The sequence below is a fragment of the Artibeus jamaicensis genome, unplaced genomic scaffold (assembly GCF_021234435.1).
Source record: "Artibeus jamaicensis isolate MK-2021 breed Jamaican fruit bat unplaced genomic scaffold, CSHL_Jam_final contig_233, whole genome shotgun sequence".
NCBI lineage: Eukaryota > Metazoa > Chordata > Mammalia > Chiroptera > Phyllostomidae > Artibeus > Artibeus jamaicensis.
The window spans coordinates 43,190,821-43,208,104 of NW_026521486.1; the positions used below are offsets into that span (position 1 = coordinate 43,190,821).

General features: G+C 38.0%; 1 pseudogene; it reads left to right on the forward strand.

Moving 5' to 3' along the window:
- The first annotated feature begins 1,289 nt into the window (after positions 1-1,289).
- On the forward strand, positions 1,290-12,833 carry LOC119041640 (metaxin-2-like; annotated as a pseudogene).
- The last annotated feature ends 4,451 nt before the right edge of the window (positions 12,834-17,284 follow it).

Genomic DNA, 17,284 nt, shown 5'->3' on the forward strand with positions numbered 1-17,284 from the left:
TTTAACACACAGCCTAGCCTGTGTTTATCTTTCAAGTAATACAATGATCTGTTTACCAATGCATATTTGAAAGACAACTTCTCGTGTGAAATAGAGCAAAACCACACTGTCATGTCTGGCATAATATTTTTAACATTAGCTCATCTCTTCACATACTCTGCAGTATCCCTCTTAATATGCTTCTTTAAAAAATAGGACCTGGCACAAATAATGCCCTTTTTATCACAAAATCATAAGCATGGAATTTTATAACATAATAATATCGCACTCAAGCACATCATATGACATTGTAGGTGAACTATTCAAATGAAAACTAGAAATGATTACACTCGTACTATTACCCTACCAACCACACTCAAAGCGGGTGTTAACTTCCTCCGGACCTCGTATGTAATCCCCACAAGTGGAATTGCTGGATCACGGAGATTCCCTGTTTAAGTGTTTCAATTTTTGAGGAATTGCCATATTATTGAGCAACAGTCTTAAAAGGATGATTTACCTATCCAACATTGCTTTTTATATGTGATTGCCGGATGTATGAGAAACATTTAGAAAAGAGAATGGACTTCAGATATTAATGGATAGTAGTGGGGACAGCCAGCAAGAGCCTATTGAGAGGAAATATACTTCAACAAAGAATTTCTAACATCTTTCTGTACTGACACTACCACTAGAGCCAAGTATGTTCACAGCATCATTTATTGCTCCCTAAAATTCTAATGTCAGAAAGATCATCAGAATGCAGATTTAAAATTTTAAAATTTCATTTGTTTGCAAAAAGAAAATTTGACATTTCAAATTCCTTAGTTCTAAAAATAGTTATTCTACCAGGTTTTAAAAAAAATTAATAATTTTTCCCTGGCTGGGTGGCTCAGTTGGTTGGAGCATTATCCCATTGTGCATCAGAAGGTTGTGGGTTCAATGCCCAGTTAGGGCATATACCTGGGTTGTGGGTTTGATCCTCTGTCCAGGTGCATACGGGAGGCAGCCAAATGATGTTTTTCTCCTACATCAATCTCTCTCTCTCTCTCAAATCAATAAACATATTCTCAGGTGAGGATTAAATATATATATATTAAAAATTAACACTTTCTACCATAAGCCATTTTATGTCCTCCTCTAGAATTTATCTTAATGCTGTTTTTAAAAACTAAATGTTTATTTATTAAGGCATCTTTATTATTATTTACCTAGTCTTGTGACAGATCCGAGGAATCTTAAAAACAAGACCCTTAATTAGAATCTACTGCTGACATTAAAGAAAACACACCGGTCAATGAATTAAAACGATGATCAGGTCTTGGATGCAACGTACGGAAGTGGTGCCGGTCATGTCTTCTCACCGCACAGGTAAGTGGTGCCAAGTGCTCACTGACTTTTGTTTGGGGAGAGACCAATTTAGGGATGTTGATGCTACTTGCGTACTGGACAAACTTTAAAGTTTCCTTAAATAGGAACTGTAGCCTCCGAGTCACACTGAGCTCCAAACTACATAAGCAGGTGACATTCCTAGAAGTGACATATTTCCTGCCCTCTTCCCTCTCTGTCACTCAGCGAGGAGAGAACACTTTAGGACCTGTGTCATTCTTCTCTGGCCAGAGTTTTCTTCGGCTCTTACAACACAGATCAACCGCTGTCCTGTATAAAATGCCAGCAAAGGCTAAAGACTCTTGACAGAGGCAGAGACTCTACCCTCATCAAGTCTGACAGCGGCTGAGGTTTTAGCCTGGGGCCATTTTGAGCCTCCAAGCCAATTAATCTTAAAAGGCTTCCTCTTACTCTCTGTCATCTTCAGTCACTCTCACAATTGCAAATTACAGTCCATCCTCCACTAACATTTACACTCTGCCCTGTCTTTCCGAGAATTGTTGTCATTCTACTGCTTTGTATTCACTCCCCAGTAAATCACTGTTTCTCTCGTGGTTGCCCAGGCACCCTAGTTCTCTTTTACTTTGCCTTTTGGATGTCTGCCTGCAACAACCAAACAGCCAAACAAACAGCACACCCTTTCTTAAGGACGTTGAGTATTCTTTAAAGTGTTTCCTTCTTTGGATTGTCTGCTAGGTATTTTAGAGCCCACTTTGTGGATGAAGTACACTTCCATTTCTGCTTTATAATCTTATTATTCTCTTTTGCTTCATTTCCAATGCTTTTTAAAAACTTTGCTATGGTGTTACTATCTTTGTAAAACATCCTTATATACCTTTTAGAACCATATGAGATTATAATAAGTGAATAATTGGGCATTGACTTATTACCTATCCAAAATCCATTACTTCTTCTAACACCAGTTTTACTTCGAACATCAAAGCGCCCCACATCAAACAATTTTGTTTTTCAGCTCCTTTAATATGAGGAATGGTAATTTGACATAGTCTGAGCTAATGAGATATAAATGGAAGTCTACTTCAGAGTTTTCAGGAAAACTTTTGTTTTACTGTTAAAAGGGTCATACTCATCTATGCTCCTCTTCATCTATTCATATTCAAATGTAGATGCTTCATAAGTTCCTGTACTTTATCTTCTTGCTCTATATATAGTATTCTTATCTTCACCTACAGCTTTTATTATCACATATACATAGTGTCATTAGTAAGGCTTCTCCAGAGAAACAGAATAGAGATATATATGAGGTCTGTCCAAAAAAAGTCCAGCCATTGTTAACATGATGAGAATAGTTTGTGCAACATCATTGTTACCTGGCAGCCAAGGAAGGTGGACTGGAATGCACACGCATGAACAAGGATGACTTCATTGTACTAGTGGTGTGGGAGGTAGATGCTGTTGAGTGAGCCTGTGTACTGTGTAGCTGTCACATTCAAAATGACCGAGGGAGTAAAGCAACAAATCTACATCAAATTTTGAATTAAGCTTGAACATTCCTCCATGGAAACTATTTGGATGATTCAGAAGGCCACAGTTATGGTCAACAGCTATGGTGATTGGCAGCATCCTTGTGACATGCCTGCTCATGCATCACGTCTCATGCAGAGATTTTTGGTAAAACATCACATCACCCAGGTGACTCAGCTCCTCTACAGCCCAGATTTGGCACCCTGCAACTTCTGACTTCTCTCAAAACTAATGTCACCTTTGAAAGGGAGGAGATTTCAGACCCTCAGTGAGATTCAGGAAAAAATACAACAGGGTAACTGATGGCAACTGGGAGAACTGTGTGAGGTCCCAAAGTGCCTACTTTGAAGGGGACTGAGGTGTCATTGCCCTATGTATGATGTTTCTTGTATCTTGTGTCTCCTTCAATAAATGTCTCTATTTTTCATATTACATGGCTGGATACCTTCAGGACAGAGCTCATATATTAATGAAAAGATTTATCACGGGAAGTGGCTCATGCGATTATGGAGGCTGAGATATGCTATGACATACCATCTGCAATCTGGAGAACCAGAAAAGCCAGTCTGACACCAAAGGTTTGAGAACACTGGGGGCTGCTGGTGCAAGTCCTGGAGTTCAAAGGCCTACAAACAAGAAACTTCATGGTCTGAGTACAGCAGGGGATGGATGTTCTGGCTTAAGAAGAGAGAGAAGATTTGTCCTTCCCGCGCCTCTTATTCTATTCAAACCCTTGATGGATTGAATATTGCCCACCCACATTGGTGTGGGTGGACCTTCTTTATCAGTCTAGTGATTCGAATGCTAAACTCTTCCAGAAACATCTTCACAGCCACACTCAGAAATACTGTCTTACCAGCAATCTGGGCATACCTTACTTAGTCCAGTAAAGTCGACCCATACAATTAACCGTCATAATGATAATGCCAAAAATTTTGTTTTGGAATTTCAAAGCAGTATTTCTGGCTTCTGGCTATCTCATAAGCATCTCAAACATGAAGTCATTCTTTCCACAAGATATATTTTTTCTCTTGTTTTTTGTATCCTGGTTAACGACGTCACGATCTACCCTACTGCCCGTATGGGAAATGTGGATTCACATTAGAATCTTGGCTCTCTGTCACTTTCCACATCCATATTCCACATCTAAGTCTTAGTCTCATTCCTTTAACATTTGTTGTATTTTGGTAATTCTTCAGCCTGACCGAGAACCTTTGACTCTTCCATAATTTCTCCTCCACATTGTGAACCCCACATGGGCGGGGAATATAACTTGCTGACTTCTGTAACCCTAGCTAGCCTAGGTAATAGGGTTCTTGGAAATATTTATTTTTCTGGCTGGTTAAAACTAATATTTAAATCTGATTGTGTTATTCTAGTACTTAAAGGTTTTTAATAACTTCTAATCACTTATTTAAATACTTTAGTATCTTGTAAAAGATATTTAATCATTCTTATATGCAGATTTTTTTGGCATATAAAATAGATAGACTCAGATGCCTAAAACTTTTAAGCCCTTCAGTCTGCTTTTACATGTTTCGGTCACTTCCCTCATTATACAGCTTTCCACCACCACTTGTGCTATCAGTGTGCTTGCTATCACTTGCCTTGTCTTCCTTTCTAATCTGCTGCTTCTATGCTGCCATAGGCAGGGAAAATAGGGACTGACTGAGAGTTCAAAGGGCTACCTTCTGGGTAAAGTTCATGAATATTAGTGTACAAAAATTATAATTTCTCACCCTGGCTGGTGTGGCTCAGTGGATTGAGCCCCAGCCCTCAAACCAAGAGGCAGCTGGTTAGATTCCTAGTCAGGGCACATTCCTGGGTTGCTGGCCAGGTTCCCAGGTGGGGGTTTGCAAGAGGAAACCAATTGATATTTCTCTCCCACATTAATGTTTCTTTGTCTCTTTCTCCCTCCCTTCTCCTCACTCTAAAAAATCAATTAATTAATTTTTGGTTTATCACAGTTTTCCCTCTCATTTCCCACTTGTTGGTTTTATTACAGAGATGAGATGTTGCTGGATAAATGTCTTTTAGACGAGTGAGGTATAGTTATATATAAAGCAATGTAAAAAATAAAAATTATATGGCAGCTCTGCATGTGTTTTCCACATGAGGAAACTAGCCTATATGCAAATCAATAATCCAGTACTTAAATGTGAACCAGTTGTAACTGTCTCTCCCATTCATTCCACTTTCTGGCACTTCACCCCCAGTCCATTTTTATGGGCTGTCATTACTACTTTACTGTCATTGCAATTTTAAGCATAGATGGTAAGTGCAAGGGAGTGCAAAGAACCATAAAAGTGAAGTCTATAAACATGTTAATGTTTTCAATTTCCTATGCCATAATTTTTAGTAAAGAGATCATGTGAAATCAGTCTGGCATATGAACACCTTATCTCTCCTGTCCCCATGAAAGGTCACTTAAGTAGGACCATTATTTAAATAAATATATCGCTGATGTTTTTTAAAGGGGGTCCTGTTCATAAGCTATTTGACTATTTCCCTAAACAAAAGCAAAAACTAAATCCACTGGACAACCCTTATCTGCAAGTGAGCTGACTATTACTGCCAAAATAGGGCATATATTTTAGTCATTCAGAAATACCTTAAATGATAACACTTTTAACAGTTGTCCATTATACCACATACACGTGAAAATAGAGACACATGAGAAAAGCGAATAAGCAAATACACATGACCCATTCGAAATTCTCAATTAGAATAAGTTGTGAGAGTCTGGCACAGAGGAATACGACAGAAGACGCTTCCCTTTGAGCTGAGGCTTGTTTATCCTGCTTAACTGAAGTCAGAGCCAATAATCCCAATGATCCCAACAATGGTGATAAATGTTTTTCCTCATTTAGAAAGAGCCAATTGGCAGAACCTTTGCCAATGGTCAATTCCTGCTCTTAGTAACACAATACCAATAGGGCTCTTCTGATTTAATGCTGGTGCGTCAAGTGCCTTGAGTTGTTTTTCATTAGCAGAGATGGATTTACACCCATTCTCCTGCTTTCTGGCTCAGTGCCTTTTACAACCACCTGAATGCACTTAAGAAACAGGAGGATGACATTAGTATTTAGGAAACAAAACCAAGCTACCTGACCCATAGGAGTCTGACCTTAGCATCTGTCAAATGCCAGGTTGAGTCCTCTGCCTTCAAAGCTGATGGCTTTGAAGGCTATAAGGCCATATGTTCCCAAAAAGAGGCTGCTGCAGCACAGCTTTGCTGGATTCCACAAAGGGTGTGTGTGTGCACGCGTGCGTTCATTCCCCCTTGATTCGATTCTTTTAGCGCAAGTAGATCTAAATCCTAAGTATATCTTAGGTCTCCGCCTTTTTCTATTTATGTCTACTAGTTTTTATTATCACTTAGGCTACTTGATTTCCGTCCTTGGCTGATCTCTGAGTCTACTCTTGCTTTATTTTACTAGGTCATGTTGACCTGCTTGTACCCTCATCTGTATGTGGCTGCTTTTGCTTCAGCTCTTCCATAACAGTCTGTAGGGACTGATTTATGCTGCACCACAAGACCTGGAGAGCTACATTATTAGGACAGTGTAAACTGGCTTGTCAGACACTGTGCCCTCCCATCTTACAAAGTGATTTTATTGGTAGGCTTTTGAGTTGAAGTTGGCTGACATGCTTGAATTCTGACCTATAAGTAAGAATCTTGTCATGGGGAAGGCTAGAAAGTAACCCTCCTTCTCTCAGTGTCCATCCTTTACATTTATAACCTGAATGCTGAGTATCCATGGGAGAAAATGCTTCATTTACAAGGTAGATAATAATTTCAGAAACAATTTGGATGTTTTATTTCACAAAAGTAAACATGGACGAATAACTCCATTAACTGATAGAAATGTAGGGAAAAATCTTATTTTTCCTCAAGTAATTAATGACATCATATATGAACTAAGTGGCATCTGTAATTTTCAGATTGACTCTCAGCTAAGAGTTCATTGTTGAGACTAGCACTAAGGAGGCTTGCACCCCTACAAGTTGCCACTTCATATATTTTAGCTCCTTCTTTACTTCCAACACTCAGAATATAGTGCATTCTAACTTTTATTGAATTGTTTCATTGCACAGGTAATGTGATTGTGGTAAGGATTAAATCATTTGGAACACAGCCTAGTACATAATATAGTTGTTCACTAGTATTATATTAAAATTATAACAGTGGATTAGTATCAAGGTAGTGTCGTATGAAATTTAGCCAGGAATATCTGAATTTAGTCTTGGGCTTGTTGTTCTTTCTCTTTGTTTTGGTGTAGAGGGAGCTGTGTACACAACAAGAGCAAAATAACACAAAAATAATTTCTCATTGTTAACTAGATCTTTGGCTCCAAATCCTAACATAAAACTCCAGAGGGAAGGATCAGAAAAAGGAGAAAATTCCACTTCTTTAGAGGCCATAGATACCAAGGGCCAAACCAATTGGCCAGCATTTTCTCTTTGTCCTACCTCATCGCCTACGCACACCCAAGTCTTGAAATTTGCCATTCCAGTGGTATAAAAACGATGCATACAAGAGCTAGAGAATAAGGGACAAATAACGAGAGAAAAGTCATTCCCTGAGCATTGAGCTATCTATGCCAGACCTTCTCATGCCAGGATAAGACACTGAGCTTCACTGTGTCACCTGGGAAAAAAGAGACAAAAGGAGAACAGAAAAAGGCAAGGTGGTTTAGGCTTCTACCAAGTCCTAAGCCTGACTTCCATAATCTCATGGGTGCATCACGGAGAAGAAGAGGAAGCACTGGTTCTGTTTTGAAGGTGCAGCACTAATTCTTAGCCCTTACTGCTATCCCAGTCTTGGTAGGTAGGGCATTTGATAAATGGTCACACACCAAGTCACTAACCATGACCACTACAATGTTCCTTAAACTAAACCAAACCAAACCAAACCATAGACACCTCTCCTGGTGGACTGAGTCATAGCTCGAAAGACTGGAATGAAGAGTACTGCCTATGGGCAACGCTCGTCTTCCAGGGTTGTGAAGACAATTGACAATGATGCATGTGATATACATGGCACATAGTAGGTTCTCAAAATGTATCTATATTTCTTCATTTTGCTACTACTATTATTAGAGAAAATCTTCTATGCTAGATACTGAAACACAGAACTAAATGAAAAAGCAAAAATTGATCGCTACAGTTGGTCCAATACAATACTTGGGCATAAATTTAAGAAACTTAAAATGAGTACAGAATCTGACAGTCATGTTTCATCCAGATTTATATCACATTTAGAGTTTGGCTGGGATGTTAGCCAAAAGAGATTTGCTATAGTTTCATGAGATAAAATTATGGCATGAATCATCATCTCTCTAGTCTATTCAAGTAAAGATTTTTTCAGGGGATTTTAAGATGACAAACGCAGTTCATAATTTGATGTATATGTGTTTCTGCAATTTGAGTTTTTAATTTCAAACAGTATGATGGAGAGGGCATGCATTATCTCCAGCTACATGTTTGGGTTCATAAAATGACAACTAAGTGAAGGAATAAAAAATGTTTTTTTTTTTCTATTTAAAAGAAGGCAGAGGTTCTTCTTAAAAAGAGGCTCGACATTTTCCAGGCTAAACTATTATTTATAGTACATGCATCACAAAAATATAGATTATCTTTGTGAGCAAGGAATTAAAAAGCCAATTATCATGGGTTTTTGACAGTATAAGACACATGCAGAATGTTGGAAGAGCTCATACTGAGATTATCATCTGGTACTGCAGCCATATAATGTTCAAATCCAGCCTCAGAATTCCTGGCATTTGCTGTGGAGATGAAAATGTGGGTTTTAAAAGACCAGTCCAATAATAATGTATCAGGATAACTAGATATTTTCTATTTTACACTGGAATTTTAGACTGATAAACTTTCACAATAAGCTAAATTAATCTTTAATCTTTACCATTATAATAACCTTTAGGTATTGGCATCTGGCATTCTACTGATAGTGCCCTTAAAAATAATTTCAAGAAGTATTAGAAAAAAAGAGTAATAAGATAAGGCCCAATCTAACTTATATCATTTAAGTAGATGTGTTATTTAGACTCTGCATAAACTTTTTTTTAAACACTTTATTTATTTTCAGAGAGAGGGGAAGGGAGTGAGAAAGACAAGGAGAGAAACACTGATTGGTTGCCTCTTGCACGCCCCTAATTGGAGACCCCTCAACCCAGGTACGTGCTTTGACGAGGAATCTACACTTTGGGTTCTCAGGCAGGTACTCAACCCAATAAGCCACAGAAGCTGGGTTATTTCTGCATAAATGTAAACATCATCTACTACTATAGCCATAAAATATGTAAGTTATTAAGAAAAAAAGGAAAAAGAAACCATGTAGTTTACTTAACTCCTCTGTCACTTGGTTTCTTCACCTGTAATATGGGCGTACCTCCCTTGATTTTTAGGAGGATTACATTAGGTAATACATGTAATGTCCTAAGACTATCAGCTGATTTGTCAAAAGAAACCTTACAGGCAAGAAGGGACTGGAAAGAAGTTTTAAGGCAAGGACCTACAACCAAGATTACTCTATCCAGCAAGGCTTTCATTTAGAATAGAAGGGCAGATAAAGTGCTTCTCAGATAATGTCAAGTTAAAGGTGTTCATCATCACTAAGCCCTTACTATATGAAATGTTAAAGGGACTTATCTAAGAAAAATAAAATCAAAACTATGAACAATAGAATGACAGCTCACAACTGAACCTAAAAAGCAAAGACAAGCTAAGCAAACAACTACAACAGGAACAGAATCACAGAAATGGAGATTACATGAAGGGTTATCAGTGGGGAGGGGGAGAGTGGGGGGGGGGAGGTACAGAGAATAAGAAACATAAATGGTAGGTACAAAATAGACAGGGTGGGGGGTCAAGAATAGTATAAGAAATGGAGAAGCCAAAGAACTTATATATGTACAACCCATGGACATGAACTAAGGTGGGGAGGAATGATGGAGGGTGGAGGGATGAAGGGCAGGGGGGACTAAAGGGGAGATAAAATTGGGACAACTGTAGTAGCATAACCAATAAAATATACTTAAAAAAAATAGAGTTCTTAGAATAGTACTTGGCATACAGTAAGCATTCCACATAGGATACATGTTACCAGGACAAGTACTTTTATATGGGAAATGATTGCTTAACATGTAGTTATATGAGAATAATAAAACTCGTACTTAAAATTTGGAGAAAACATTTTATGTTTCCTAATCAATAAAAATAAAATTTCTGAAAAATACCCAGTGAACAATTAATATTTACTAATACAGTAATACACTATATAATTACCACCCATTAAGCATAAGAAACAAAATAAATGTAAAAACATTAGGCATAACATTGCATATAAGGTAGTGCTTATTATTGTCACATATTTTACTATATAAAATTTCTTCCTTGAATTCAGAGGTTCCATAGAAAACCTTCCATTGTAGATTATTAGTCTGTTAGACCCCCACTGTAACACAGCTCATTATACTGAGATCCGTATATCTGTGTTAAGTCATTTCTACTGAAAGTTATGTCTCATCGTAAAACTTCTTAGTAATTTATTACTTTGTTTAAGCTATGCGTCAAATAATATTTCCCTGAAAATCCAACAGTATAAGACCAAGAAAAAAAAGGCATTCATTTTCCTCACAAACATCAGGATATTTGTATATTTGTGTTTAGTAAGACAAGTAATTTCCAACATACCATGGCAGTAAAATAGGCATAATTGTTTTTCCAGATGTGTATAAGTTCTGAATCACTAATCATTAGCTCTGTGGGATAAATTCATAAAATTTGGTCTTAAAAAAACCCCACTCTTTTCAATCTTCTGCATATTTTATGTACATTGTTTTCTCTCATAAATTCCAATTATATTGATATATGAGTATATTCAGCCTCATTTCCTATCTCCTCTTTACAGTCTAAAATGGATACTTTCAAGTCCAGACAAAGAAGAATAAGAATGTCAGAAAAAGATTAAAAAATGGAGTTTCCAAAACTCTGGAGATTAATAAGAAAAAGATGGGAGAAGAATGGCATGAAAAAGGTGAAAGAGAAGAACCGAGTCTAATCTAGCACTGATCTTAATCTGTTTCTTGTCTGACTACAAACTTTGGAATTGTCTTTGACCTACAGTTATCAGACGACTTAAACGAGTTCGATATTCAAGATAACTCATCTGCATGGATATCAGCAGACAAGGTGATGTTAGCTGTCTGTTGGGAGCTCAGCTAGAACTTTTTCTTAAAAAAGGATATTTATCTATTTATTTTTTTAGAGAGGGGAAGGGAGAGATACATCAATGTGTGGTTGCCTCTCACACACCGCCTGCCAGGGACCTGGCCCGTAACTCAGGCATGTACCCTAGACCAAGAATCGAACTGGCAACCCTTTGATTCGTAGGCTGGCAGTCAACCACTGAGCCACATCAGCCAGGGCTCAGCTAGAGTTTTGAAGTTTTGACAGTGCTTACACATTTCCCCTGTGGCTTGTTTTTTTACAGCATGATGGCTCGTCTCCCAAGAGGAGCTTCTTGAGTGTTAAGTGTCTTCAGAACAAGCATTTTAAAAGGCCCAGGTGGAAGCCTGAAAACTTAATGTTCTAACCTTGGAAATCCTGAAATATTACTTCCAATACATTCTATTGACCGAGCAAGTCAAGAGAGAAGATTCAGAGATTAGAGAGGAATGGAGTCCATCTCTCATGTAACAAAGAATTTGTAGCTATCCTTCATTAAGCACAAATTTGAAAAAAAATTCTAAAAATGAAAATCAGCTCTGGCTGGTGTAGCTCAGTGGATTGAGTGCGGACCTGTGAACCAAACAATCGCAGTTTGATTCCCAGTCAGGGCACATGCCTGGGTTTCAGGCCAGTTCCCAGCAGGGGACGCAGGGGAGGCAACCATACATTGATGTTTCTCTCCCTCTCTTCTTTCCTTCCCCTCTAACGATAAATGAATAAAATCTTTAAAAAAATGAAAACCACTCTGAAAAGATTAAGAACTCAGTTTAAGGGACTCACAGAATATTTGACAAAAGTGTAAGAATTAGTGGTGAGCTTTGCAAGTCCAAGCCTCAGCAGGCGCCAGGCCTGTTAGCTGCCAGGAGCCGCGGGGGTTGCGGAGGAGGATGCTGAAGGCCTCCAGGAACAGAAACCACAGGCACAGGGCCGCCAACCCCACCTGTCTCTGTTGACAAAAGCCTTTGTCTCACAGATCACAGCTGCAGAACCCTGGCCTGAAAATGCTGCACTATATCAGCAGCTGAAAGGGGAGTAAATTTTACTTTCTGCCAATGCTGCTTCTCTTGCTGTGCAGGCCTTTTTGCAAATGTGTAATCGGCCAATCAAAGTGGTTTGAATGGTAAATGAAGAATATAGGTCTCCATCTGGTAAAGTACCCTTCGTTCATGTAGGGAACCAAGTAGTATCAGAACTTGGTCCAATAGTCCAATTTGTTAAAAGCAAGGGTTATTCTGTTAGTGATGGGCTGCATCCAAAAGCAGAAACAAAAGCCTACATGGAATTAGTCAACAACGTGCTGTTGCCTGCAGAGGTGTACTTTTGTGGTGTGATGAAGCCACAGTCGGGGAGATCACATGTACTAGGCATGGATCTCCTTACCCTTGGCCTCTGAATTGTATTTTGGCCTATCAGAAACAGTGGGAAGTCAAACGTAAGAAAAAAGGTATTGGAGAAGGTAACAAGACTCTGGACCAGGTCTTAGAAGATGTTGACCAGTGCTGTCAAACTCTTTCTCAAAGTCTGGGAACACAACCATGTTTTCTCCAGAAGTAGCCTACTAAACTAGAGGCACTGGTGTTTGGCTATTCTGTACCTCGTTCTCACCACACACTGAACTTTCTCAGAAGGAGAAAAGCTATAGTGACCCCCTTGCTTTCTGTAGAAGAATTGAACAGCACTATTTAAAAGATTGTGGTAAAGGTAGCTCATCCATCATATTGTCTTAAAGTTATGTGTTCACTTAGTTATTATTGTTAAAAATTTAACTTTTGAAATTTGAATGACATGATATCAAAATTTTAAAACCCAAACACTGCTTTTTGAAACCTTAAAATTATATAATGTGTTCTATACATGTGCTTTGTCCTGTTGGTTGTGTACACATTGAAGTTATTCGGAATGACTTCATTAGCATGTTATACTCTATATCTTGCAGTTTTTGTTCTCTTGAAACTTGTATGCATAAAAATAAACTTAAACAACTGTAAAAAGTGGTGATCTGGAAGATAGAACTGGAAGAAAATAATTAGAATACGGAATCCTAAAGATAATAAGAGATAGTTAAAAAAAAAACAATGGAGCCCTGGCTGGTGTGGCTCAATGGATTGAGAGTGCAGGCCTGCAAACCAAAGGGTCACTGGTTCAATTCCTAATCAGGGCACATACCTGGGTTGTGAGCCAGGTCCCCAGTAGGGGGCAATGCATGAGAGGCAACCACGCATTGATGTTTCTCTCCTTCCCTCTCTAAAAACAAATACATAATATTAAAAAAATTTGATACTAAATAAGACAGTGGAAACCAAAAGTTAATGGAATATCCTTTTCAATCAGCTGAAAGAAAACAGTAACCAAACTCAACTTCTATAATGGTGATGTAAGAAATGTCCAAACCTGTAGAAAATTTTTCTAAGGGTTTATTTCAGCCAGACTGATGATATATGCTGGGAGGCAAGGTATCAAATGCTCTGGAGAATAAAAGTTTTGTAGTTTCTTCTACGCATTTGAGAGTAAGCAGGGAAGTAAGGAAGATTCCATGAAAGTGGGGAAAAAACAAGGTGAGGATTGGATTACAGGGTGATTAACAAGATTATGTGCTCTCTTGAGAGTAGGTATGGTTTGTTTCAAAGGTGCATTAACCTACATGCACAAAATAATGGACAGGACTTGCTTAAGGCAAAGACAAAACCTTTTACTAAAAAGGTCTGTTGTGGGGCATGACCTGCTTAGTTAGGAATTTATGATTTATTACACTTTCCCTCCTTTTTTGTATATAATACTTAGAAAAAACATTCTTCAGGAATGCTTTACATAAACAAAAATTAAGATAATTCATCACCAGCAGACCTATACGAAAGGAAATACTAAAAGGGTGATCTCTAGGCCAAAAAAAATTAGAAAATGGTCCTAAGTAGAACTTATTAGATATGAAAAGAAATGAAGAGCACAAAAGTACTAAGTGTGTGAATACATTTTTTGAATAAACATGGACAGTATAACATAATAATAATTTTGAGGGGAGTTCAAAATATAGAGTTGATAATGCTAGCACATATAACCAATAAAGGAGGTTAAATAGAATTAGGTACTGGGGGGGCAGGAATTAAAGCACTAATTATCACTAGAATTTGACTGTCAAGAATATATTTTTGAGTCCACATAAAAACTCTTAGATTTATTGTAAATTGATTTACAATATCAATTTACAACCCATTGAGCTCAATGCATTGAGCTATACCAGCCAGAGCTAATTTTATAAATATTTTAATAGCGATATCTTTTTATTTCTATAAATTGTACTTCTTTCTTTTTCAATTGTTTTTTCTAATATAGTCTTCTATTTTCATATTTGTGCCTTTTATACTTTTAATCATCTTTTTTCCATATATCTGATATTTTTATCTGTGTTTTGGAAGTCTAATCCTGCTATTAATTTTGTCTACTGACTCTTGCATGTTTGCTTGCATGCATGTTTTGGACTGTTTGCTTGTATGTTTTTTTGTTTGTTTTTGTTTTTGTTTTTTTATCTTTAAAGGGGAAGGGGAGAGGGAGAGAAATATCAACATATAGTTGCCTCTCATGAGTCCCCAGCTGGGAACTGGCCTGCAACCCAGGCATGTGCCCTGACTGGGAATCGAACCATGATCCCTTGGTTCATAGGCCCACACTCAATCCACTGAGCTACACCAGCCAGGGCTGTTTTATAATTTTTGACTTGACTCATTTTCAGTGTAGTTTTATCTTGGAGAGTCTTGTGCAGTCCAAGTTGAAGGCATGCTTACCTACAGCCAGATTTCACTTGCTTCTGTCAAGTGTCCCAGTGAAGTTACTAGTTGGTGACTACAGTTGTGTCCAGAAACATTCAATGGACAATGCTATTTGTTTTTCCATAGCAACATTTTAGTATTTTCTTTTGTAATAAGATTTCTGGAATCATGACTCCACAGCTAATTTTTTTAAAAGATTTTATTTATTTATTTTTAGAGAGAGGGGAAGGGAGGGAGAAAGAGAGGGAGAGAAACATCAATGTGTGGTTGCCTCTCATGTGGCCCCCACTGGGGACCTGGTCTGCAACCCAGACATGTGCCCTGACTGGGAATCAAACTAGTGATCCTTTGGTTCACAGCCCATGCTCAGTTCACTGAACTACAAAAGCCAGGGCCACAGCTAATTTTTAAAGACCCTAAAATGAACATCATTTTGATCAAAATTTAAATGATAGGTTTGGAAAATTTTGAACTGATTTAAAAGCTTAAAGCTATGACATTATTCTTATTGCAATAAATATGTATCCTGGTAAAAGAAAAATTAAAACATTTAAATATTTAAACTACTTTTTTATGCCATGGCTGGTGTGCCTCGGTGGATGGAGTGTCGTCACACAAAGCAAAGGGTGCAGGTTTGATTCTTGGTCAGGGCACACGCCTGGGCTATAGAGCAGACCCCCAGCTGGGAGCGTGCAAGAGGCAACCGATTGATGTTTCTCTCCCACATAGATGACTCTGTCCCTTTTTTCTCTCCCTCCTTTCCCCTCTATCTAAAAATAAATAAATAAAATATTAAAATACTTTTTTCTTACTATTTTAGATAGAGGAAGGGAGAAAGAGAGAGAGAAAAACATCAATTTGATGTTCCACTTAGTTATATATTCATTGGTTGCTTCTTGTTTGGACTCTGAAGAGAAAACATTTGATATTATAATAATTGATATAATTTGTCCAGTGTCAACTACGTGTTTGACTGTATATTATTTGTCTAATAAACTTGGATATGTTTTTTAAATTAAACAATTTTTTCAATTAGTTGATATATAATATTATATTGGTTATAGGTGTTCAATTTAGTGATTAGACTATTATATAACTTATAAAGTGATCACTCTGATAAGTCTGGTACCCAAAAGATACATATTATTATTCCCTTTTCTAAATGGGGATGCTGAGGCTCAGAGAATTGTAGATCAGGGACTCAGAAATCTTTGTTTGACTTCAAAGCCTAGACTTTATTAGCAAAATGTAAATTTATTTTATATTTTATAAAATATGTTGCAAACAGATATATCCAGGGCAGCTGTGCAGGTTTGTGTGTGTTTTTTAAAAAAATTTTTTAGTATAGCTATTTAAGGGCCCAGGGCAACGTCTTAAACATCTCGAAAGCTGCTGCTACTCCAGAGTGGGGGTTCCTGACCTCCTGGCCTCAGACCTGTGCCGCTCCAGGCCTGTAACGAATGGGGCCACACAACAAGAGGGGAGCTTGAATGTAATGTGTTTGAATCATCCTCAAACCATCCCCCCAACCTCCGATCTGCAGAAAAATGATCTTCCATGAAACTGGTCCCTGGTACCAAAAAGGCTGGGGACCACTGCTCTAGAGAACACTACAGCATCTTATACCAACAATTAAGTGTTCCAGTTCAAAAATAACACACATTGTTTCTGCTCACAGCTCACTGACCACCACTGGTCACTTTTCCCACACACAAGTGGGCCAAGAATTGCAATCCCTCTATATGCCCAGGAGGCAGAGATATTTAATGAGCTGAATATTGAGTGACTATCAAACTTAGTATCAACTTCAACTAGTGGCTTGCTCCCTTCAGGGACATAATGATAGCGCCAGACATCACATCCAGTGAAAAAAGCAGTATCACACTATTCTTAACAGCAAGGGCAGTTTTCCCAGAAGCACATCACAGAACTCCTTCACTTAGTATTGGACAGAACTTTATCACATATCCATTCTTAACCAGTCACTGGCCAGAGGAATGGGATTATTATGTTTGGCTCAGCCCAGTCAGAATTTGCCTTCCAGAGCCAGGGATTAGGTTACTTTCCCTTGAAACTCATGGCTTTCTAAAGTTTGTGAAAGTGTGTCGAAAAAGATATTTCTCTGGCACTTTTTGGTAAGTCCAGTTCACAAAAGAAGGATACTTTAGTAATGTCAATAACTCACATATTAAAACCAAAAGGAGAACTGGGGAAATGGATGTAGGCAGGAACCCAATCTGAGCTACTAAAACAATTATTGCAAAAGTTCTGAAGTGAGTGCCTGTCTGGTGAGTTTCCAAAACAGGAAGGAGGCCAGTATGGTTATGGCCAACTGACTTGAGTGAATTGTGGGCAATGAGGTAAGATAAATAATATCCTTCTTTTGGGACCTCATATATAGGTCAGTGTAAGAA